The sequence below is a fragment of the Amblyraja radiata genome, unplaced genomic scaffold (genome assembly GCF_010909765.2).
Source record: "Amblyraja radiata isolate CabotCenter1 unplaced genomic scaffold, sAmbRad1.1.pri S151, whole genome shotgun sequence".
Taxonomy (NCBI): Eukaryota; Metazoa; Chordata; class Chondrichthyes; order Rajiformes; family Rajidae; genus Amblyraja; species Amblyraja radiata.
The window spans coordinates 79,960-105,928 of record NW_022630137.1 but is presented as its reverse complement, the minus strand read 5'-3'; the positions used below and the strand labels follow the sequence as shown (position 1 = coordinate 105,928).

Sequence of the window (25,969 nt, the reverse complement as noted above, 5' to 3'; positions counted from 1 at the left end):
TCCTGGCAACATCCTCGTAAATCTTCTCTGAACCCTTTCAAGCTTAACAATATCTTTCCTATAACATGGTGCCTAGAACTGAACACAATACTCTAAAAGCACTCACCGACATCTTATACGACTGCAACATGACCTCCCAACTTCTATACTCTGACTGATGAAGGCCAATGTACCAAATGCCTTTTTGACTACCTTATATACATGTGACTCGAACATCAAGGAATCATACACCTGCACTCCTAGATCCTTCTGTTCTACAACACTCCCCAGAGGCCAACCATTCACTGTGTAGATCCAGCCCATGTTAGACATCGCAAAATGCAACACACTTTTCTGCATTAAATTCCATCAACCATTCCTCAGCCCACCTGGCCAATCAATACAGATCCTGTTACAATCTTTCACAACTAAGTCACTGGACTCCAGGTAAACTATCCGAACATCAACGATTAATCAAACTGTAACATGAGTCTTTGTCAACATCTTCCAGTGGTCATGCTTGCCTCCTGTCCAGGATACTGTCAGGTTGACATTGAAAGATAAAAGTTTCTCCTCCGGCCAAATCTATGTGAAATCTATCCTTCATATAACTGCTGCTGTGTGCGGCAAAAATATGATTTTATCAGTTTCTAATGAAATGCCAGTCAAACTATTTTTTATAGTCAAGTATACATACATAGAAGGAATTTGCCTTGGTGCTTTGGTCGCAAGTCACAACACGATATACAGTAGACAATCAAAAATAAAACATTATAATTTAAACTATATTGAAGAGGGAGTTAGATGTGGCCCTTGTGGCTAAAGGGATCAGGGGGTATGGAGAGAAGGCAGGTACAGGATACTGAGTTGGATGATCAGCCATGATCATATAACCATATAACAATTACAGCACGGAAACAGGCCATCTCGACCCTTCTAGTCCGTGCCGAACACATAATCTCCCCTAGTCCCATATACCTGCGCTCAGACCATAACCCTCCATTCCTTTCCCATCCATATAACTATCCAATTTATTTTTAAATGATAAAAACGAACCTGCCTCCACCACCTTCACTGGAAGCTCATTCCACACAGCTACCACTCTCTGAGTAAAGAAGTTCCCCCTCATGTTACCCCTAAACTTCAGTCCCTTAATTCTCAAGTCATGTCCCCTTGTTTGAATCTTCCCTACTCTCAGTGGGAAAAGCTTCTCCACGTCAACTCTGTCTATCTTTGGTCCCCTAATTTGAGGAAGGACATTCTTGCTATTGAGGGAGTACATCGCCGAATGGCCTCTACTCCTGCACCTATTTTCAATGTTTCTATGTTTCTATGTGAAGAATGAAATAAACTACCAGAGCTAAAGGAGGCTACAGACTTTTGGCTGTTGAGTAGAGCTACTGCTTGTGGAAACAAGCTGTTTTTATGTCTGTGGCTGTGGCGGCTTTGACAGTCCGGAGTCGCCTTCCAGAGGGAAGTGATTCAAAGAATTTGTGGCCAGGGTGAGAGCGGTCAGAGATGATCTTACCTGCTCACTTCCTGGCCCTTGCAGTGTACAGTTCATTGTTGGGGGGAAAGGTTGCAGCCAATATCCTTCAATGATCAATAATAAACCTTAAATGATTAACATGCATGTTCCTCAAACGTAAAAAAATATGAATAGTCAAATTTAAAATTCAATTTAACTGCCTTATTCAAAATTAGATTGGAGAAAGCAATTTCCCCATGGGTTTTAATTATGAGGAATGCCTCATTTTCTTCCACTATTAAGCTATATATTAAAAATTCAAGTTGTTATAATGCTATATTTAACTGCGCTTCATTATGTAGACAGTGCTATTTCAAAGAACTAAATTGAGCTAGCTGCTGAACAAAATTGGCGACATTAATATTTCCAGTGCGTGACCAAGTGTAATCTTCTGCATGGACTGGAAAGCAACAATTCAAACAGGATATGCAGGTGTAAGTCTGACTCCATTATGAGCTGGATTCTGCCTATTTGTTTAAGATAGCATTTTGCAGTCATAACATCATAGAGTGTGGAAACAGGACCCTTCAGACTAACCTGCTCATACCGTCCACATTTACCATCTACACTAGTCCCACCTGCCTGTGTTTGGCCCATCTCTCTCTAAACCTGCCCTATCCATGTACCTCTCTAAATATTTCTTAAATGTTCTGATAGTACCTGCCTCAACTACTTCCTCCAGCACCTCATGCTTTGTGTTACCCCTCGTGTTACCTCATCAAATCTTTCCCCACTGACCTCAAACCTATGGCCTCTGGTTTTGATTCACTTACTCTGGCCGAGAGACTATGTACGTCTACACGATCTATTCCTCACAATTTTATACGCCTTTAAAAGATCACCCTGATCTTCAAGGAATAGAATCCCAGCCTGCTCAACCTCTCCTTGTAGCTCAGGCCCTCTAGTCTTGGCAACTAATAATATATTAATTATATTTTCCCTGGAGCCAAAATTCCAGTATTGTGCACAGCGATAGAGAGCTAAGAATTTGGAATTATAACTACAGAGGGAACGACACCTTAACAAATAACTTATTCATAACAAAAGGATTTGAGTATAGGAGCAGGGAGGTTCTACTGCAGTTGTACAGGGTCTTGGTGAGACCACACCTGGAGTATTGCATACAGTTCTGATCTCCTAATCTGAGGAAAGACATTCTTGCCATAGAGGGAGTACAGAGAAGGTTCACCAGGCTGATTCCTGGGATGTCAGGACTTTCATATGAGAAAGACTGGATAGACTCGGCTTGTACTCGCTAGAATTTAGAAGATTGAGGGGGGATCTTATAGACACGTACAAAATTCTTAAGGGGTTGGACAGGCTAGATGCAGGAAGATTGTTTCCGATGTTGGGGAAGTCCAGAACAAGGGGTCACAGTTTAAGGATAAGGGGGAAATCTTTTAGGACTGAGATGAGGGAAACATTTTTCACACAGAGAGTGGTGAATCTCTGGAACTCTCTGCCACTGAAGGTAGTTGAGGCCAGTTCATTGGCTATATTTAAGAGGGAGTTAGATGTGGCCCTTGTGGCTAAAGGGATCAGAGGGTATGGAGAGAAGGCAGGTACAGGATACTGAGTTGGATGATCAGCCATGATCATATTGAATGGCGGTGCTGGCTCGGAAGGGCCGAATGGCCTACTCCTGCACCTATTTTCTATGTTTCCATGTTTCTATCACCCAGTTGGCAAAGCTGCTCCCTCATGGCTCCAGAGCTTGATCCTAATCTCACGTGTCTGTGTGGAATTTTCACACACTCCCTATGACTGCAAGGATTTCCTTCAAGTGCTCCGAATTCCTCTAACGTCCCAAAGACGTGTGGGTTTGTAGTCAATTGCCCTCTGTAAATTGCCCCTCATGTGTAGGGAGTGGATGCAAAAGTGGGATAACATAGAACAAGTGCGAACAGACGATGATAGTCAGTGCGGACTCACTGGGACAAAAGGCCTGTTTCCATGCTGTGTCCTACAATGAATTTCAATCAATCCATAATCGAATTGCATGCAAGAACATTATAGATGGCACGACAATAGACACAAAGAGCTGGAGTAACTCAGCGGGACAGGCAGCATCTCTGGAGAGAAGGAATGGGTGACGTTTCGGGTTTCAATGGCACAGTTGATAGAGCTGCTGCCTCACAGCACCAGAGACTCGGGTTCGTTCCTGACCTCGGATGCTGTGGGTGGAGTTGAATAAATCTACCTGTCACCGTGCAAGTGTCCTTTGGGTGCTCCGGTTTCCTCACAGATCCCAAAGAGATCACATCACAAAGCCGATCTAACCCCTGCAACAGTCACCTTGGGAAAAGGCACACGAGTCTGAAGGGACAGATGTCATTGCCCCATTGGCCTTCTGCACAAAACAAGCATGGAAGACATTAAGTTGATGAGGTAGGGCCGCACTATCACTAGTGATGTTGCCTGACTTTGCTTTGCAGCCAGTTTATAGGATTCAGACCTTGCCACATTCTGCGTGTGTCCAAATGATTATAGGGGACTCAAGTTTGTACTGATGTTGGCTCTTAGCATCCTTGATAACTTTGCAGAGATCAAAAGCTTCTCACTGCACCTCAGTACTTGACAATAAACAAAACTACGTGCAGGTGGAGGTTAATTTGCTGCTGTAAAACAAAAGTTGCCCATGGTGTGTAGGGAGTGAATGAGAAAATGGGTTAAAATAAAATCCTTGTGAAGCGGCGATCGATGGTCATTGTGGAATCTGTGGGCCAAAGGGACTATTTCCATACTGTCTCTCAAAAATAATCGAAAACAACATATTTTTATACATTTCCTCAAAATGTGAACATAACTCTAAAATAAAAGGAAGGTACATTCACGATTGTAACCGTAAATTGAATGTCTCCGAGCGTTATTTTTGTTTTCATTTATATGGGACCTAATTTGAGACGGAACCAAAATGCATAATTTCCTCTGCAATATGACATTGATCAAAGTAAACCGAAACCTTATTAAATCAATGTTGTTGGAGTAGAAAACAGTGTAAGATAATTTTGACTTGGCAATTATTAAACTTTGAACCTCTCTGTGCTTTGTAGCCGTTAGAGCCTTATCATCAATATTCGTCAGCAGTTTATTTTATTCAACAACATATGGTGTGACTTCAATGCTATTGTTTGGTCACAAATAGAATTTTGCTTTCCCCGATTGGATACTTGTTATTATTCAGAATAATATTTGTACATGCTAACTCGGAATGGCACAGTGGGGCAGCGGTAGAGTTGCTACCTTACAGCGCCAGAGACCCGGGTTCAATCCTGACCACGGGTGCTGTCTTTAGAGTGTCGATATTCTTCCTGTGTGTCACCAGAAAGAGGAATCCAGGCCAAACATCTCACAACATACTTGGTGCCACCCTTGAAGAATCCAAACAAACCAAGTATCTTGGCATCAAATTGCATGTTAAATGGTCAGCTAGACATAGATTACAAGCCCTACACCAACCCCAAACCAATTAGGAGCAGACGAGGGCATTCAATCCAATTTGTGATCCCAGCTACAAAGACAGATGTGTACAGCAATTCGTTCTTCCCACGCACAATTAAAGCATGGAATAATCGCCACCCAACTATAGTTACCCAACCAGATGCAACTAAATTTAAAGTAGCACTTTCTTCCCAATAACCCTTTCTGGCTTAATCCCTCCCTTCACCACCTCCAGATTAAATTCCAGTTGGAATATTTTGGAGGACACAGAAACCAAGAACCAAGATGGTCGGTGCAAACTCGATAGGCTGAAGGGCCTGTTTTCAAGCTGTATCTTTAAAGTGTGGTCGAAACACTCTTGAATCTCGTGATTCTTGACACGCGATGCAGACAATGTTATTACTGCTGATGTTTGGAGACGAGACATGTGAAATGTTGCTGACATACTTGTTGACCAAGATGCCTCATCTACGCTAGTCCCATTGCTCAATAACGTGCCATAGGTCAATTGTCAAAACGTTCATCCGTCTGAAAAACAACTGCCGCAGTTTAGCAACAGAAGAAAATCCTTTAATAAGGTTGAATATCCCAACAGAGCAAAATTTGAAGAATGCAGCACTCTCTGTATAATTGCCCGCCAAATAAACTTCAAATCAAGGGACGCAAACTGAGATCCCAATCCCCACACCCACGAGTAATTTCAACAGTATTCCCCTTACTATAAAATGGCCAGACAACCATGACGACGCCCTGTGCAAAAGCGAAATGGATCAATGGTCTTCCAATTAAAAAAAATAATATATATATATTTTTAAATTATTGTTTTTATTGTAGGATTCTGGCAATTGCAGAATCTTTATTTTATTAGTCTAAAAAGCATTTAAACCTGCAGACACAGAGTCAAACAGCATGAAAACAAGCCCTTTAGCCCAACTTGTCCATGCCAAACAAGATGCCCCTTCAAAACTGGTCCTATTTGGCCCAAATCCCCCTAAACTGCAGGGGAAACCCAGCAGGTCGGGTCAGGCAGCATCTCTGGGAGAAAAGGGAATAGGTGACATTTCGGGAAGTGTTCTAACCCAAAACATCACCTATTCCTTTTTCCAAAGATGCTGCCTGACACGCTGAGTTACTCCAGTATGTTGAGTCTCTCCTCGGTATAAACCAGTATCTGCAGTTCCTTCCTACACATTCCCTCCAACATTTCCCGATTCAAATATCTTATAAATGTTGTAATTGTACCAGCCTCATCTACTTCCTCTGGCAGCTCCTTTCATATACGAAAACCTCAGTGTATAAAAAGTTGCCCACAGGGTTCGTATTAAATCTTTCCTCTTTCAGATTGAACCCAAGCCCTCTAGTTCTTGATTCCTTTAGCCGTGAAAAAAGTCCAGTCACCCTATTTATTCTCTTTTGAGTTCATGACTGTTTGTCTCCTCAGCTTTATACTTTCTCCCAGATATCACTTAATCTTCCCAGCTTCTGACATGTCCTGTACTTCCTTTTTCAATATAATTACCATAAACCAATCAGCTACACATTAATCTCGGATTCAACTGTTAACACTTTTGCAACAATTTACAGTGAAAACATTCATATTAATATTGGTTTATTAGTGTCATGTGTATGGAGAATTTAGTGAAAAATATTGTTTGTGTTTGCATCCAGTCAAATTAAACCAGACATAAATACAATCAAGCTATACACAAGCACAATGGTGAGTGCAAAGAATAAAATAACCAACGCGTAGAATATTCCTCCCACATTCCAAAGATGTACAGGTTTGTAGGCTAATTAGCTTTGACAAAAATTGGAAGTTGTCCCTAGTGTGTACGACAGAACTAGTGTACGGATTTGATCGTTGGATGAAGAGCCCGTTCCCATTCTGTATCTCCAAAGTCTAAATAGTGGTGCAGTGTTACTGCTGGAGAAAGTGCAGATAAAAAAGTGTACAGCAGTTGCAGTGAGGTAGGTTGGAAGATTGGAACAAATCCCTTAGTTCATGAGGAGATCAGGCTGCCATATCCTTGATAAATATACTGGCAATTTAAAAAAACATAATACCATAAATAATCCCAGGAGTTCTCAGGTATAACATTTTAAACAAGACACACTGATTTATTCTTGCACCATTATTAATGTTTATTTTTGTTGTTCAGTTAAAATAGATTAGCAGCATCGCAGTAGTTTATAACTTTGCACAAACTTTATATAACTGTTAAACATTGGTTTGGCAGCAAATGCACATTGATGTTGACTGAGCTCTCATTAACTTCCAGCAGAGGCATGGCTCCAACCACCATTAATATCCTCTCAGGAGTTAAAATAGAAAGATTAAACGAGAACTTACCAGTTTGAAGTTTGATCTGTATTTTATGAGGAGTTACGATGAGGGATTACGTGAAGAACCCGCTCAGCGCGCAGGCGCGGCATACTTCAAAGCAGCGGTGTGGAATCACAGATAGACACAGTTATTTGAAGTAAACATAGTAAAGAAAAGGAGACATCAGTTATTAGTTTGATCCATACAATGAGGGTGGGAGCGGAGGGAACGTAATCCCTCATCGTAACTCCTCATAAAATACAGATCAAACTTCAAACTGGTAAGTTCTCATTTAATCATACTATTTTACTTCGGAGTCACGTGAGTGACTACGTGAAGACTTCAAAGCTCTGTGATTTCAAACCGTGTAACAGTTTTATTTCACTCACTGCCGAAGTTCTTGAGGGAGGAAGTGTTATCGTAATCAACCAATGAATCTGTTTTTCAAGAAACAAAAAAGGTATTTATTAACAATAACAAAAATAAATTGCTCCCCCGGGCTTAAATTAAATATTTGCAGCTTGTAATATTTTCTCTGCAAATAAATCAGGTTTCGTCAACGGCTTTTAAAAAAAGTTCTGAATGTCGTTTCCCTCGAGCATCCTGCCGTATTCAGAATATGGTCAACCGGTACGTCCATTCTCTCGGCTGTTGATGTAGATGCTGCCCTAGTGGAATGAGATTTAAATGTATTAGTATCTATTCCGGCAGCCTGCAGTACCTGTTTGAGCCATCTTGAAATGGTTTGGCTCGTTACCCGGCCATGATGTTTCTTGTGGCTGACCCATAAGGCTTGTTCACTCCCTCTGATATTGTGGGTTGTGTCTATGTAATGTTGTAGATGGTTCACGACACACAACCGTGGCTCTGGTGGGTAGGCCCGGAATACCACTACTGGATTAGCTGTTCCTGGCCTGCTTTGTTTCACCAGACACTGTATGATGAATGTGATCTGATCTGGCGTGGTCACCATGTTGTCCAGCCTCAACTTGTGTAGTGACTGGACCCTCTGAGCGGATACAAGTGCCATCAACATGAGCGTCTTTAGTGTAGATTGCTCGAGGCCGAGGGATCTGGTTGGTGGCCATTCCCTGAGGTATGTCAGGACCACACTGATATCCCAAATATAGGTATACCTGGGCTTAGGGGGCTTGATATTGTAAATGCCCTTCATCAGTTTTACCACCAGTGGATGGGATCCCATCGCCTGTTGTCCTGGCGCTGGTTTGAGATAAGCAGAAAGAGCACTCAGCACAAAAGAACACTGTGTTGATGGCACTGTAGCTGATCTCTTCATTGTGGTGTAGATACGCCAGTACGTTGGTGACTGTGGCTGTTGCGTACGTTGTCCCTGTTTCCTGGCAGTACTTCTCCCATTTTTTGATGCTGGTTAAGTACTGCCTCTTGGTGGATGTTCGAAGGGATGCCGACATGGTGGTGATGGTTCGTTCAGACAATCCCAGATCCAAGTAAGGTCTGTTCAAAACCTGCAACCCAGGAGTTTAATTTTCTCATGGCATGGGTGGCTTATGCCTGATACTGGGTGAGTTAATAATCCTGGATCACTGGGAAAAACCATTGGTGATTCAACCACCATGTCATGCAGAACTGGGAACCATGGCTGTGTAGGCCAGTCGGGCACCATCAAAATACCAGAAGCAGAGTCCATCTGTATTTTGCGAAGTACCCGACTGATGAGGCAGAAGGGAGGGAAAGCATAGAAGAAGAAATTTCGCCAATCCAGCGTGAAGGCATCTACCGCTGCTGCCTCTGGGTCTGGTTCCCAAGCGACATACATAGGTAGCTAGTGATTTAGCCTTGATGCAAATAAATCGATATCTGGCGTTCCATATTGCTTAATAACTTTAGCAAATACTTTAGGGTTTACCATCCATTCGATGTTGTCATTGAATTTGCGTGACCTGTTGTCTGCCACTGTGTTTAGCTTACCTGGTAGGTAGGTAGCTAATAGCCAAATATGTCTTTTGACACACCATTGCCAAATCATGTTGACCAATTTGTCGCATGATAATGATTTTATGCCGCCCATATGGTTAATATAAGACACCACCGTAGTATTATCAACTTGTAACCGAACATGCAAGTGCTGCATATTAGATACATATGCTTTTAAACCATAAAAGGCGCCCAACATCTCTAGATAGTTAATGCCCAGTGTAAGTAGTAATGATGACTCTAGGTTAGTCCATCTACCACCTCTGCTGGATATGGAGTTAGTCGCTCCCCAGCCTTGAGCACTGGCATCTGTTTGAATAACTAAAGTAGGGTTAGTGATGATAATAGGGCTGAAACTATGCCAAACATTTTCTGCCCACCACTGTAGCTCTGATATTGCTTCAGTGGGTAATTCCATGACACGATCATAGTGACCTGTATGTCGTTTTAGTGCCTGTACCTTTGCTCTTTGTAAATTTTGATAGTGCAAAGGTCCGAATTGTGTAGCCGGAAATGCTGCTACCATTTTCCCAATTACTCTTGCTACTTGTCGAATAGTTGGTCGCTTGTTGACCATTAAATTTTTCCATGATTGTGCTAATGCAAACCATTTTTGCCTTTGGCAAGGTAACAGTCATATGGACTGAGTTAATTGTGAAGCCCAGGTAGTCCATGATAGTGGATGGCTTCAACTTAGATTTATCTGGATGTAGGACGAACCCCAGAGTTTCGAGGAGCTGTTTTGTAGCTGATACTGCTGCCACAGCCAATTCCATCGTTTTTCCTACTATCAGAATATCATCCAGATATGCCATGACAATATGTTTTTGTTTTCTTAGTATTGCCATGGCTGGTTTCAATATTTTGGTGAATAATCTTGGGGCTGAAGTTAACACATTGGGCAATGCTTTGTACTGCCATTGTTGCCCCATCCAGATAAATGTTAGGTATCTGCGATGATCCTTGTGTATGGGTACTAGATAGTAAGTATCCTTTGGAAATCAGTTGTTTGGCTGGAACAATGTCTCCATTTTGAAATGTATATACTTAACACATTTATTTAGTGATGTTAAGTCAATGATGATGCGACATCCACCATCTTTTTTGGTTTTAGTGAATATATTCGATACAAATTCCAAAGGTTCATGTTTGCTTTTCGATGACCCCCTTTGTGATAAGTCTCACCAGTTCAGCTTGTCCCTCACGTTTCTCTTTGATGGAGGGAGAAAATACCCTTTGGGGCCAATGTTGAACTGGCGGCGATTTTTCTGATATGAATTGTATTTTATATCCACTAATGCTGTTGAGTATATAGTTGTCACTCGTGACAGTACCCCATGCTTCTTTGAACAAGTGTAATCTCCCCCCTGTTAGTAAAGAACCCTTACTCTATATGCTGGCAGGAACCAGACCCACCTACCTCCATGGTTATTGGCGTTTCTTCTGCTTTCTCATGTTCTTGAAGGCTTTGTTTGTCTGACGTGCTGGCGATGGTGGGGGGTGGCGCATGTTCCATGGGGTCCGCTCTGGGCCCTGATCTAAAAAAGATCTTTGGGGATAAAATGCGGTCCCCGAGCTTTCACCAGTCCCATATTGAGGACGTCGACTGGTGGATGCCGTGGGCTGCTGCCGCTTGGGTAGTGTAGGTCTTGGTTTGCTCGTCCTGGGGCCTGCCCTCATGAGGCCGAAAGTTTTCGATGCCTCTTCCATGTCCCTCACATTTTTGGTGAGGTCCGTCCCAAATAACAGAGCGTCCATCTCTGCAGCTGGGGCTTTGCATAACCCAGCAAATTTGGGATTGAGGGCAGGTCTTATGATTTCCCGCCGGAGGTTATTGATTTCAAACTGAGTGTTGCACATCAATGCCAGTACATCCTGCTGGCAGGTATCCATCTCCGTGCTGTCCACAGAACGATCAAAGGCTGTGATGGCCGACATCAGGAGCCTTAGGATCCGCTGTAGCTTGAGTTCATGGTTACGAATGTGTGACCCCACGTGCCCCCAGATTTGGCTGTTCACAGTCAGCACTCTGAGGGCCTCACAGTTCTCTGGTGCTGTGTAAAGATCTAGCGCCTCAGAAAGCACCTTCTCCTGCAAGGGCTTATTCGAAAGATGATTTATGCTGGCCGCCAATTTCGGTTCCAGCGGTCTTCCAGCACGTGGGGTTGCTACATAGCGGTCCACCACACCCAGCAGTTCTTCCTGCTCCTGCACCCCTTGCATACTCCCGATCTCGTCCGCCAACCCCTGTTCCAGACCAGCCCAGCCCTGGTCACCAATGCTAGCCTCCAGTGATGAGGGAGCAGAGGACAGTGCACAAGACACTGTGGAGGAGGTGCCTGACCTTCCTCCGTGAGAGCGCTCTTTCTGCTCATCCCGCTGGAGCATCTGCTCCAATAGCTGTTGTATGCAGCTCATGCGGCTGTCTCTCCTCCGTTTAGGTGGAGACATGTCCCCGTCCGACGATTCGGAAATCACCAGCCGGTTGGTTTTCCTGGTGGATTTTTTCCCAGTCCGCTGTTCAGGCATTAGCGGGACTGGGCTTGGCTCGGCGTCGGGGATAGTGGAGCGCTCTATGAGCGGTCCTGCCGCCTGTTGCTGCCCCCCTGAGATTGAACGTTCCTCTGGTGGAGTTGAGCGGGGTGCAGTTCTCTTCGAGAGTTTTTTCTTAAGTGCACTCATTTCTGTAAGCAGAAAACACACACACAACTCTCCTTCTCCGTTAGCTCCTTTCCACACCTCAGTGTACTTACCTAACGGTCCATTTTTTAAACTGCAGCGGGAGAGCCTAACTCCAGCTGCCGCCGCTTATTGCACTGCTGGCGTAATGACACGCATGCGCGCTGAGCGGGTTCTTCACGTAGTCACTCACGTGACTCCGAAGTAAAATCTCAGGTCTCAGCCCATAAAGATTAAGTAGCTCTTGATTTGTTTCCACATTAAGCCTCATTACTAGTTTCAATGTTATACTAATCTTTCTTCTGAAACATACTTTGTTCACATTAGTTTCTACAAAGAGTTGACGCAATCGGCGAGCGAGAGGGATGTTGGAACGGTAACTTGCCCAATGGCTCATCAGTCGGCACAGAGCTGAAGATGTTGGTTGTGAGGAGGGCAGAAGGGCAAACCAGTATAATGCCTCAAATAACCATATAACCATATAACAATTACATCAACAAAAACAGGCCATCTCAACCTTTCTAGTCTGTGCCGAACACGTATTCTCCCCTAGTCCGATCTACCTGCACTCAGACCATAACCCTCCATTCCTTTCCCGTCCATATAACTATCCAATTTATTTTTAAATGATAAAATCGAACCTGCCTCCACCACCTTCACTGGAAGCTCATTCCACACAGCTACCACTCTCTGAGTAAAGAAGTCCCCCCTCATGTTACCCCTAAACTTCTGTCCCTTAATTCTCAAGTCATGTCTGCTTGTTTGAATCTTCCCTACTCTCAGTGGGAAAAGCTTGTCCGCGTCAACTCTGTCTATCCCTCTCATCATTTTAAATACCCCTATCAAGTACCCCCTTAACCTTCTGCGCTCCAAAGAATAAATACCTAACTTGTTCAACCTGTCTCTGTAACTTAGTTGCTGAAACCCAGGCAACATTCTAGTAAATCTCCTCTGTACTCTCTCTATTTTGTTGACATCCTTCCTATAATTAGGCGACCAAAATTGTACACCATACTCCAGAATTGTCCTCACCAATGCCTTGTACAATTTTAACATTACATCCCAACTTCTATACTCAATGCTCTGATTTATAAAGGCCAGCACCCCACAATGCCTTAAAGGTAGGCTGCAGACGGCATTGTGGGGACACAAAGATGACCAGGAGAGGAGAGGGACATCTGTTCGCGGGAACATCGAACTCGCATTGGCGCCAAAAATGGCGGCACCAGCATGTATAAAATATGCAATCAGAACTTCACTGTGCAGTTGCATATGTGACAAATAAAGTTCGGTTGAACTATTATTGATCATGAGCTCATATTGATCATTTGTTACTCACTGCCTTTTGCTTACAGAATGCTATGTTGCTTCCACTGATCTTTGGTGTTTGCCCTCTGAGCTATCAGCCGTCCTTTATTATAATGTTGCCGCTGATTCATTCTTTCAACATGTCAGCATCTTCCATCTTAGCTTCCACCAGCTTTCTTAATGATTGATTAGTAGAATGATACAGCATAGAAACAGGTCCTTTGGCCCAAGCCGACCATCGATCATCCGTACTCACAAATGTTATGTTATCCTATTTTTCATAGTCACTAGACTAAGTGGGACCCGTTGGGTCCCAGCATCACAAGGGAGGGCTGGTCACCAATGCAATATTCCACCTCTCCACCAATTCCAATACTGCTCGCAAGTGGGGCTGTCTGTTGCACTAGTATGGGGGTTGCGGGCTGAAGGTACTGGTTTCCAGAGGGCTAGTATAGATATTGTGGGCCGTATGGATGCTTCGGCTGGCATCCAACTGTTACAATGATTTTAAAAGCCAAGCCATGGCAAACAATTGGGCTGCAGACACCCGACAAACAAAATTTATTTTGTGAACTAAAACTTGTTAAAAAAGGGCTGCAGCCACTTTACAGCCGCATCGAGGGGACTCACCGTGGAGTAGACGTGCGTTCAGTGTTGTTCACAGCTTAGAGAGCCGTGACCCTCTCGCTTCCTGGGTCTGGCAGAGACTAAGTGAGGCACGACACTTCCTGGTTTTATAGTCCCTCCCCCTGCCGCCAGCGGGGGCAGCAGAGAGAATGGGGAATTTTGTAAAAACATCGATATCTCTCTCATTTCTCATCGAAGGGAAAAATCCTCTGCACTCATACGGCTCTGAGCGAGGTGGCCAAAAATGACGGCCATAGGTGGCGGCGTTCCCTCGGAAATCGCAGCACAGTCGGCCAAAAGCGGTGAAGATCAGAGATTTAGTAATATAGATCAGTCAAGAGTCACGAATGTTTTATTGTCCCCTGTTCCATAACGGGACAATCCAGTTATTACTTGCAACAGCACAACAGATATGTAAACATAGTACTCTGTAGACTCATGATAAACAACAACAGAAAAATCAGTGTATGTTAAAACAGACAATTAATAGTATGTTAAACATTTGCATTTTTGCAACGCTCGTTCATGCACCAGTTCTGTGCGATCCCACATTCTTATCCACCCGACACACTAGGGACAATTTACAAAAGGACAATTAACCTACAAACCTGCACGTCTTTGGGATGTAGGAGGCAACCGGGGCACCCGGAGGAAACCCACGGGGTCACAGGGAGAACGTGCAAACTCCACACAAACAGCACCCGAGGGCAGGATCGAACCAGAGTCTCTGGAGTTGAGAGGCAGCAGCTCAACCAACTGCTCCATTGTCCCCCTTTCATTGTGTCACCCACAATTTGCCCAAAAGCTTCTATCTATCGGACATATCTTTGCACAACTGATCCGCAATTCTGAGTCTCTCACCATCTTCCAGTCCCGCCTCAAGACCCATCTCTTCACCTCTGCCTATCCTTAGCCCCACATCCCCCTCCCTTTTCATCTGTGCTTGAATTGTTGCTCTGTTTTTGTTTTGTTTTGGTTTTTGTTTTTGTTTTTGTTTTTGTTTTTGTTTTGTTTTTTTTGCCTTGCCTTGTAAAGCAACTTTGAGTCTCTGAAAAGCACTATATAAATTCAATTTATTATTATTATTATTAGATGGCAATTTTAAATTGACAGTCCTCAGCTGACCTTCTCAAAAAAAGAATTGGTATTTATACATCATTTGTTCTGATCAGAGAAAAGATCCAAAATATTTAACTTACGAAGAATTTGTTTGATTTCTTTGAAGTTCAGTCTAAGGTGCCAGAAAATAAAACAAGAAATGCTAGTTAGTTAACCTTACTAATGCTGCGGTCTCCATTTCAAGGAGCAAAAGAATAGGCTTCAACATTTACACTCAGTTTAATTGCTGATGCCCAGATAGAGAACTAACAAGACATGTCACAATGTTCTTCCAAAGCATAATTTGTAATGGAAGGTGCAGGTGGCAAACACAAGCCGTCTCTAAATTGACAAATGAGAAACATCATCACAGAGTTTCCATCAGCAGGTCCAAGGACAGGCAATGCCTCTAATGTGCTGTCCAGAAATAGCTTTCAATTACTCAACCTCTCATTGTCAAAATAGTTGTGTATAATTGCTGAACCAATATTGGAGTGGTGTACAACGGTACAGCAGATGCTGCTACTGTAAATACCAGAGATGAGACACAAAGTGCTGGAGTAACTCAGCAAGTCAGGCAGCATCTCTGGAGACAAAGGGCTGGGTGATGTTTCAGGTCGGGACCCTGCTTCACCTGGACCACACTTCTTCCCACTCTGCCTCCCGCAAAGACTCTATCCCCTACTCCCAATACCTCAGTCCATGCCGCATCTGCTCACGAGATGAGGTGTGGAGGAAAGAGCTGCTGATGCTAGTTTAAACCGAAGATAGAAGGGGCTGACCCTGAAATGTCACCCATTCCTTCTCTCCAGAGATGATGCCTCTCCCACTGAGTTACTCCAGCTTTTAACATTTATCCCAAGATGAGGAGTTCCACACCCAGACACCCGAGATATCCTCATTCTTTAATGAACAGAGTTCTCCTCTTCTCTCGTAGATGAGGCCCTCACATTGTAATTGTAATAAATTTATTAGCCAAGTATGTAAAAACAAACAAGGAATTTGATTTCCCATATAGTCATACCAGAAAAGCAACAAGACACACAACTACATAACAATCAACATAAACATCCACTGTGATAAAGGCAGCATCTCTGGAGAGATGGAATGGGTGACATTTTGGGTTGAGTAGCCAATCTGAAGAAGGGTCTCGACCCGAAATGTTTCCCATTCCTTCTCTTCGGAGATGCTGCCTGTCGTGCTGAGTTATTCCAGCATTTATCCCGCAGTTTAAACCAGCAACTTCCTACACATTTAGTGTACTGGGATCACTGGTCCGAAGGGCCCATTTCTGCACTGTATCTTTCAACTGAATTATCCATGTACCCATCCAACTCAGAATCAGAATCAAATCATCTATAACAACATTTAATAGCCTCGAGCCAAGAACCAGCCTGAATGAAATGATATTTATTCACAGTGGTGTAAGATTAAAGTTGCAACCTTACCTGAACTGCTATTGGGGAATGCACCACTGGATCATCAACGTAGAAACATCTGAAGTCTGAAGAAGTTTGTCCCAACCCAAAACATCACAATACACAATAGACAATATGTGCAGGAGGAGGCCATTCGTCCCATCGAGCCAGCACCACCATTCAATATGATCATGGCTGATCATCCCCAATCAGTACCCCGTTCCTGCCTTCTCCCCATATCCCCTGACTCCGCTATTTTTAAGAGCCCTATCTAGCTCTCTCTTGAAAGCATCCAGAGAACCTGCCTCCACCGCCCTCTGAGGCAGAGAATTCCACAGACCTAGCCACATTCCCCAGGGATGTTGCCTGACCCACAGAGTTACTCCAGCTGTTTCTTTTCATTTTGTCCTTTCACACTACGAACCATTCTGAAGCAGTATACCCATGCACAAAAGTAAGGACTTATTTCGATGGAGGGTAAGGTGGGTGGTAAAGAGTCCCAAGCCTCACCAATGTTCCCATTGTTTCTCAGTTGCTGCATCATGCTCCAGGATAGCACAGTGGGACAGCTGGTAGAGCTTCTGCCTCACAGCTCCAGAGACCCACATCGCAGCTGCTGTCCGCGAGGAGTTCGCATGTTCTTCCCGTGACTGCATGAGTTTTGGCCGGGAACTCCCTTTTCCTCCCACATCCCAAAGACTTGCGGGTTTGTAGATTAATTGAACTCCGTAAATTGCCCCAAATGTGTAAGAATGGACGGGAGTGGTATAACATAACATTAGTGTGAATGGGTGATCAATGTTCTCCCAGTGACCGTGTGGGTTTCCTCCAGGTTTCCTCCCACATCACTAAATTCAAATACAGGAAAAATGGCAAAAACAGGAAAGTACACTATTATCTGAATTAGGAAAGGGGGAGATGCAACGAGACCTGGGTGTCATGGTACACCAGTCATTAAAAGTAGGCACACAAAAATGCTGGAGAAACTCAGCGGGTGCAGCAGCATCTATGGAGCGAAGGAAATAGGCGACGTTTCGGGCCAAAACCCTTCTTCAGACTGAAGGGGGGTGGGGGGGAGAAGGAAGGAAAGAGGGAGGAGGAGGAGCCCGAGGGCGGGGGGATGGGAAGAGACAGCTCGAGGGTTAAGGAAGGGGAGGAGACAGCAAGGGCTAGCAAAATTGGGAGAATTCAATGTTCATGCCATTCGGACGCAAGCAACCCAGGCGGAATATGAGGTGCTGTTCCTCCAATTTCCGGTGTTGCTCACTCTGGCAATGGAGGAGACCCAGGACAGATAGGTCGGATTGGGAATGGGAGGGGGAGTTGAAGTGCTGAGCCACCGGGAGGTCAGGTTGGTTATTGCGGACTGAGCGGAGGTGTTCGGCGAAACGATCGCCCAACCTACGCTTGGTCTCACCGATGTAAATCAGCTGACATCTAGAGCAGCGGATGCAGTAGATGAGGTTGGAGGAGATACAGGTGAACCTTTGTCGCACCTGGAACGACTGCTTGGGTCCTTGAATGGAGTCGAGGGGGGAGGTGAAGGGACAGGTGTTGCATTTCCTGCGGTTGCAACGGAAAGTGCCCGGGGAGGGGGTGGTACGGGAGGGAAGGGAAGAATTGACAAGGGAGTTGCGGAGGGAGCGGTCTTTGCGGAAGGCAGACATGGGGGGAGATGGGAAGATGTGGCGAGTGTTGGGGTCACGCTGGAGGTGGCGAAAATGGCGGAGGATGATTTGTTGTATTTGCCGGCTGGTGGGGTGAAAGGTGAGGACTAGGGGGACTCTGCCCTTGTTGCGAGTGCGGGGATGGGGAGAGAGAGCAGTGTTGTGGGGTATGGATGAGACCCTGGTGTGAGCCTCATCTATGGTGGCGGAGGGGAATCCCCGTTCCCTGAAGAGCGAGGACATTTCCGATGCCCTGGTATGGAATGTCTCATCCTGGGAACAGATGCGGCGTAGGCGGAGGAATTGGGAGTAGGGGATGGAGTCTTTACAGGGGGCAGGGTGGGAAGACGTGTAGTCCAGATAGCCATGGGAGTCAGTGGGTTTTTAGTGTATGTCGGTCAGAAGTCTATCACCTGCGATGGAGATGGTGAGGTCAAGGAATGGTAGGGAAGTGTCGGAAATGGTCCAGGTGTATTTGAGTGCCGGATGGAAGTTGGTGGTGAAGTGGATGAAGTCAGTCAGTTGTGTGTAGGTGCAGGAGGTGGCCCCAAAGCAGTCGTCAATGTAACGGAGGTAGAGGTCGGGGATGGGGCCCGGGTACGTATTGAACAAGGACGTTAAAAGTAGGTATGCAGGTGCAACAGGCAGTGAAGAAAGCGAATGGTATGTTAGCATTCATAGCAAAAGGATTTGAGTATAGGAGCAGGGAGGTTCTACTGCAGTTGTACAGGGTCTTGGTGAGACCACACCTGGAGTATTGCGTACAGTTTTGGTCTCCTAATCTGAGGAAAGACCTTCTTGCCATAGTGGGAGTACAGAGAAGGTTCACCAGACTGATTCCTGGGATGTCAGGACTTTCATATGAGGAAAGACTGGATAGACTCGGTTTGTACTCGCTAGAATTTAGAAGATTGATGGGGGAACTTATAAAAACTTACAAAATTCTTAAGGGGTTGGACAGGCTAGATGCAGGAAGATTGTTTCCGATGTTGGGGAAGTCCAGAACAAAGGGTCACAGTTTAAGGATAAGGGGGAAATCTTTTAGGACAGAGATGAGGAAAACATTCTTCACACAGAGAGTGGTGAATCTCTGGAACTCCCTGCCACAGAAGGTAGTTGAGGCCAGTTCATTGGCTATATTTAAGAGGGAGTTAGATGTGGCCCTTGTGGCTAAAGGGATCAGGTGGTATGGAGAGAAGGCAGGTACAGGATACTGAGTTGAATGATCAGCCATGATCATATTGAATGGCGGTGCAGGCTCGAAGGGCCGAATGGCCTACTCCTGCACCTATTGTCTATGTTTCTATGTTAATTATATATTGGAAACATGCTGTGTAAATCAATCCTATTGAAGGATTCCATCAACATGGGAGATTATACATCTAATATGCTCCAGAACCCTTGAAATTGTGGGTACAATTGATGAAGGGCAAGAATGCACAGCCCTTTAACAACTGCTGTACCTAGCGACCAAAACGTCACCTATTCCTTTTCTCCGGAGATGCTGCCTGACCTGCTGAGTTACTCCAGCACTCTGTGTCTAACCCGTAGAATAACATATGTAATGAATTAGGTTTCACTTTGTAGCATCCTCGATTGAGCCTACTGTAGAACCTGAAGCACTGATCTTCCAGTATTGACTTCTTTTTATTCTACACTAATTCAACAACAAAAAGTTTCCAAATCACACTGTTTATCTGTGAAGGTCTTTTTGCTGAATACCACAATAGATGATCGGAGGTGGTCAAAGTAACGTTGAAGAGCATTTTTATGTCTTTTGGGCCAGTCTACATTTTCGATGACGTTGTCGAAGCTGGGAGCATGCCAAAGGTGTATCACAGAGATGAATGTGCACTGCACCACTGCTGACATGGCATTTTCACGGCCCCGACTTACATCAGCATCCAAAGGCATTTCACAGGAACCCGGCAAACATGATTTAACACCGAGTCTTGTTAAGGAGATATGACAGCAAATGGTAGAGATGATTACTACTGCTTTTTGAGGGTCATCTTAGAGGAGCAGAGATAGAGGGTTTGATTCATTGACAGATACAGCCCACCAAGTCCACGCAGACTATTGATCACACACACACACACACACACACACACACACACACACACACACACACACACACACACACACACACACACACACACACACACACACACACACACACACACACACACACACACACACACACACACACACAGTTCTAAGTTATTCCACTTTCACATCCACTCTCTGCACACTAGTGGCAATTTACAGAGGCAAAATAACCTACCAACCCGCAGATGTTTGGAAACCAGCGCAGTCGGAGGAAACCCATACTGCAACAGGGAGAACATCTCGGCCCTACAAGTCCGTGCCGAACAATTATTTCCCCCTAGTCCCATCTACCTGCACTCAGAATATAACCCTCCATTCCTTTCTCATCCATATACCCATCCAATTTATATTTAAATGATACAATCGAACCTGCCTCCAACACTTCCACTGGAAGCTCATTCCAGATCGCGACCACTCTCTGAGTAAAGAAGTTCCCCCTCATGTTACCCCTAATCTTCTGTCCCTTAATTCTGAAGTCATGTCCTCTTGTTTGAATCTTCCCTACTCTCAATGGGAAAAGCTTATCCGTTTCAGTTGGAGTTTAGTTTCTTCTCACCTTTACTAAGGTACAATGAAAGGCTTTTGTTGCGTGCCAACCAGTCAGCGGAAAGACAATGCATGATTACAATCGAACCATCCACTATGCACAGATGCATGATTAAGGGAATAACATGAATAACCCTTAGTGCAAGATCAAGTCCAATAAAGTCTGCTCAAAGATAGCCAGAGGGTCTCCAAAGAGGCAGCTCTGGATTGCTCTCCAGTTTAGTTTAGTTTAGGTTCGAGATACAGCGGAGAAACAGGCTCTTCGACTCACCGTGTCTACACCCACCAACGATCTTCTGAATTCTCTGGGGTGGAACCCTCTCCAAGACAGACGTGAAGCTCACCATTTGACCAGTTTTTACAAAATGTTAAATGGTCAGCTAGACATAGATTACAATACCTACACCAAACCCAAACCAATTAGGAGCAGACGAGGGCATTCGATCCAATTTGTGATCCCAGCTACAAAGACAGATGTGTACAGCAATTCGTTCTTCCCCCGCACAATTAAAGCATGGAATAATCTCCACCCAACTATAGTTACCCAACCAGATGCAACTACATTTAAAGTAGCACTTTCTTCCCAATAACCCTTTCTGGCTTAATCCCTCCCTTCACCACCTCCAGTTTAAATTCCAGTTGGAATATTTTGGAGAACCAAGAACCAAGATACCAAGAACCAAGATCCCGACACATCTACACTATCCTACACACACGAGAGACAATATACACCTACACCAAGCCAATTAACCTACATACCTGTACGTCTATGGAGTGTGGGAGGAAACCGAAGATCGGAGAAAACCCACTCGGTCACGGGGAGAAGGTACAAACTCCGTACAGACAGCACCCGAAGTTGGGATTGAACCCGGGTCTCCAGTGCTGCAAGTGCTGTAAGGCAGCAGCTCTACCGCTGCGCCACCGTGATCGCCCACTTGTTGGTAGGATGGTTCAGTTAGACAATAGAAATGGACAATAGGTGCAGGAGCAGGCCATTTGGCCCTTCGAGCCAGCAATATGATCATGGCTGATCATCCCCAATCAGTATCCCCGTTCCTGCCTTCTCCCCATATCCCTTAACTCTGCAATCTTTATCAGCCCTATCTAGCTCTCTCTTGAAAGCATTCAGAGAACCTGCCTTCACCTGAGTGTGAGAAAAAGTGTTTCCGCATCTCCGTTCTAAATGGCTGACTCCTTATTCTTAAACCCCTGGTTCTGGACTCCCCCTACATCAGGAACATGTTTCCTGCCTCGTGTGTCCAAGCTCTTAACAATCTTATATGTTTCAATGAGATGATAATAATAATAATAATAATAATAATAATAATAATAATAATATATTTTATTGTCATTGTACGTCAGTGCAACGAGATTTAGTATGCAGCTTCCAACCGATGTAAAAGAAGAGTAAAATAAATAAATAAGCTGTGTGAGCTGATCAAAGGAGCTGATCATGGACTTTAGGAGGGCACATCATCCGAGGACGTACACTCCATTGAGGATAAATGGGGATCCTGTGGATAGGGTGAACTGTTTTAAATACCTGGGAGTCCACATCTCTGAGGATATGACATGGGCATCACACGCCTCAGCACTCGTGAGTAAGGCAAGGCAGCGCCTTTACCACCTCAGGCAATTGAGGAAATTCAGAGTGTCTCCGAGGATCCTCCAGTGCTTCTACTCAGCGGCTGTGGAAAGCATCTTGTCCAGGAATATTACCGTCTGGTTTGGAAATTGCTCTGCTCAGGACAAGAAGGCTCTGCAGAGAGTAGTGCGTTCGGCCGAACGCACTATGGGAACTTCACTCGCCCCCCTGCAGGAACTATACATCAGGAGGTGCAACTCCAGAGCCAACAATATCATGAGAGACCCCTTCCACCCCTGCAACGGACTGTTCCAGCTGCTACGGACTGTTCCAGTTTTGATTACTTTGTATGGTTCTTGGATGACCTGTGAAGCAGGATTAAGTATGTCTTTATGGCTGTATGTAATCTACCTGTAGGTGATTCCCCTCAGCAGCATTTATTGGAATTAGAAACATAGAAACATAGAAAATAGGTGCAGGAGTAGGCCATTCGGCCCTTCGAGCCTGCACCGCCATTCAATATGATCATGGCTGATCATCCAACTCAGTATCCCATCCCTGCCTTGTCTCCATACCCCCTGATCCCTTTAGCCACAAGGGCCACATCTAACTCCCTCTTAAATATAGCCAATGAACTGGCCTCAACTACCTTCTGTGGCAGAGAATTCCACAGATTCACCACTCTCTGTGTATAAAAATGATTTTCTCATCTTGGTTCTAAAATACTTCCCTCTTATCCTCAAACTGTGACCCCTAGTTCTGGACTTCCCCAACATTGGGAATAATCTTCCTGTATCTAGCCTGTCCAACCCCTTAAGATTTTTGTAAGTGTCTATAAGATCCCCCCTCAATCTTCTGAATTCCAGCGTGTACAAGCCGAATTGGATGACTAACTTCAAATGTCAGGATCGGTACATTGAATATTGTCAACTCAAGTACTTTGAACAATTGCTATTCCAGTAAATAATAGTTCAACCGAACTTTATTTGTCACATATGCACCTGCACAGTTAAGTTCTGATTGCATATTTTATACATGCTGGTGCCGCCATTTTTGGCGCCAATGCGAGTTCGATGTTCCCGCGAACAGATGTCCCTCTCCTCTCCTGGTCATCTTTGTGTCCCCACAATGCCGTCTGCAGCCTACCTTTAAGGCATTGTGGGGTGCTGGCCTTTATAAATCAGAGCATTGAGTATAGAAGTTGGGATGTAATGTTAAAATTGTACAAGGCATTGGTGAGGACAATTCTGGAGTATGGGGTACAATTTTGGTCGCCTAATTATAGGAAGGATGTCAACAAAATAGAGAGAGTACAGAGGAGATTTACTAGAATGTTGCCTGGGTTTCAACAACTAAGTTACAGAGACAGGTTGAACAAGTTAGGTATTTATTCTTTGGAGCGCAGAAGGTTAAGGGGGTACTTGATAGGGGTATTTAAAATGATGAGAGGGATAGACAGAGTTGACGTGGATAAGCATTTCCCACTGAGAGTAGGGAAGATTCAAACAAGCAGACATGACTTGAGAATTAAGGGACAGAAGTTTAGGGGTAACATGAGGGGGGACTTCTTTACTCAGAGAGTGGTAGCTGTGTGGAATGAGCTTCCAGTGAAGGTGGTGGAGGCAGGTTCGATTTTATCATTTAAAAATAAATTGGATAGTTATATGGACGGGAAAGGAATGGAGGGTTATGGTCTGAGCGCAGGTAGATGGGACTAGGGGAGAATACGTGTTCGGCACAGACTAGAAAGGTTGAGATGGCCTGTTTTTGTTGATGTAATTGTTATATGGTTATATGGTTATTTGAGGCATTATACTGGTTTGCCCTTCTGCCCTCCTCACAACCAACATCTTCAGCTCTGTGCCGACTGATGAGCCATTGGGCAAGTTACCGTTCCAACATCCCTCTCGCTCGCCGATTGCGTCAACTCTTTGTAGAAACTAATGTGAACAAAGTATGTTTCAGAAGAAAGATTAGTATAACATTGAAACTAGTAATGAGGCTTAATGTGGGAAAAAATCAAGAGCTACTTAATCTTTATGGGCTGAGACCTGAGATTTTACTTCGGAGTCACGTGAGTGACTACGTGAAGAACCCGCTCAGCGCGCATGCGTGTCATTACGCCAGCAGTGCAACAAGCGGCGGCAGCTGGAGTTAGGCTCTCCCGCTGCAGTTTAAAAAACGGACCGTTAGGTAAGTACACTGAGGTGTGGAAAGGAGCTAACGGAGAAGGAGAGTTGTGTGTGTGTTTTCTGCTTACAGAAATGAGTGCACTTAAGAAAAAACTCTCGAAGAGAACTGCACCCCGCTCAACTCCACCAGAGGAACGTTCAATCTCAGGGGGGCAGCAACAGGCGGCAGGACCGCTCATAGAGCGCTCCACTATCCCCGACGCCGAGCCAAGCCCAGTCCCGCTAATGCCTGAACAGCGGACTGGGAAAAAATCCACCAGGAAAACCAACCGGCTGGTGATTTCCGATTCGTCGGACGGGGACATGTCTCCACCTAAACGGAGGAGAGACAGCCGCATGAGCTGCATACAACAGCTATTGGAGCAGCTCCAGCGGGATGCGAAGAAAGAGCGCTCTCACGGAGGAAGGTCAGGCACCTCCTCCACAGTGTCTTGTGCACTGCCCTCTGCTCCCTCATCACTGGAGGCTAGCATTGGTGACCAGGGCTGGGCTGGTCTGGAACAGGGGTTGGCGGACGAGATCGGGAGTATGCAGGAGGTGCAGGAGCAGGAAGAACTGCTGGGTGTGGTGGACCGCTATGTAGCAACCCCACGTGCTGGAAGACCGCTGGAACCGAAATTGGCGGCCAGCATAAATCATCTTTCGAATAAGCCCTTGCAGGAGAAGGTGCTTTCTGAGGCGCTAGATCTTTACACAGCACCAGAGAACTGTGAGGCCCTCAGAGTGCTGACTGTGAACAGCCAAATCTGGGGGCACGTGGGGTCACACATTCGTAACCATGAACTCAAGCTACAGCGGATCCTAAGGCTCCTGATGTCGGCCATCACAGCCTTTGATCGTTCTGTGGACAGCACGGAGATGGATACCTGCCAGCAGGATGTACTGGCATTGATGTGCAACACTCAGTTTGAAATCAATAACCTCCGGCGGGAAATCATAAGACCTGCCCTCAATCCCAAATTTGCTGGGTTATGCAAAGCCCCAGCTGCAGAGATGGACGCTCTGTTATTTGGGACGGACCTCACCAAAAATGTGAGGGACATGGAAGAGGCATCGAAAACTTTCGGCCTCATGAGGGCAGGCCCCAGGACGAGCAAACCAAGACCTACACTACCCAAGCGGCAGCACCCCACGGCATCCACCAGTCGACGTCCTCAATATGGGACTGGTGAAAGCTCGGGGACCGCATTTTATCCCCAAAGATCTTTTTTAGATCAGGGCCCAGAGCGGACCCCATGGAACATGCGCCACCCCCCACCATCGCCAGCACGTCAGACAAACAAAGCCTTCAAGAACATGAGAAAACAGAAGAAACGCCAATAACCATGGAGGTAGGTGGGTCTGGTTCCTGCCAGCATATAGAGTAAGGGTTCTTTACTAACAGGGGGGAGATTACACTTGTTCAAAGAAGCATGGGGTACTGTCACGAGTGACAACTATATACTCAACAGCATTAGTGGATATAAAATACAATTCATATCAGAAAAATCGCCGCCAGTTCAACATTGGCCCC

At 45.0% G+C, this 25,969-nt stretch overlaps 2 long non-coding RNA genes across 2 annotated transcripts; both read right to left on the bottom strand.

The window, feature by feature from the left end:
• On the bottom strand, positions 1-19,890 carry LOC116969308. The gene is made up of 3 exons (XR_004410722.1): positions 19,880-19,890; positions 14,595-14,597; positions 1-150 (listed from the first exon to the last, which is right to left on the bottom strand). It is a non-coding gene; the product is annotated as an uncharacterized LOC116969308 (long non-coding RNA).
• LOC116969307 lies at positions 298-6,125 on the bottom strand. The gene is made up of 3 exons (XR_004410721.1): positions 6,114-6,125; positions 3,156-3,162; positions 298-407 (listed from the first exon to the last, which is right to left on the bottom strand). It is a non-coding gene; the product is annotated as an uncharacterized LOC116969307 (long non-coding RNA).
• Positions 19,891-25,969: the final 6,079 nt, after the last annotated feature.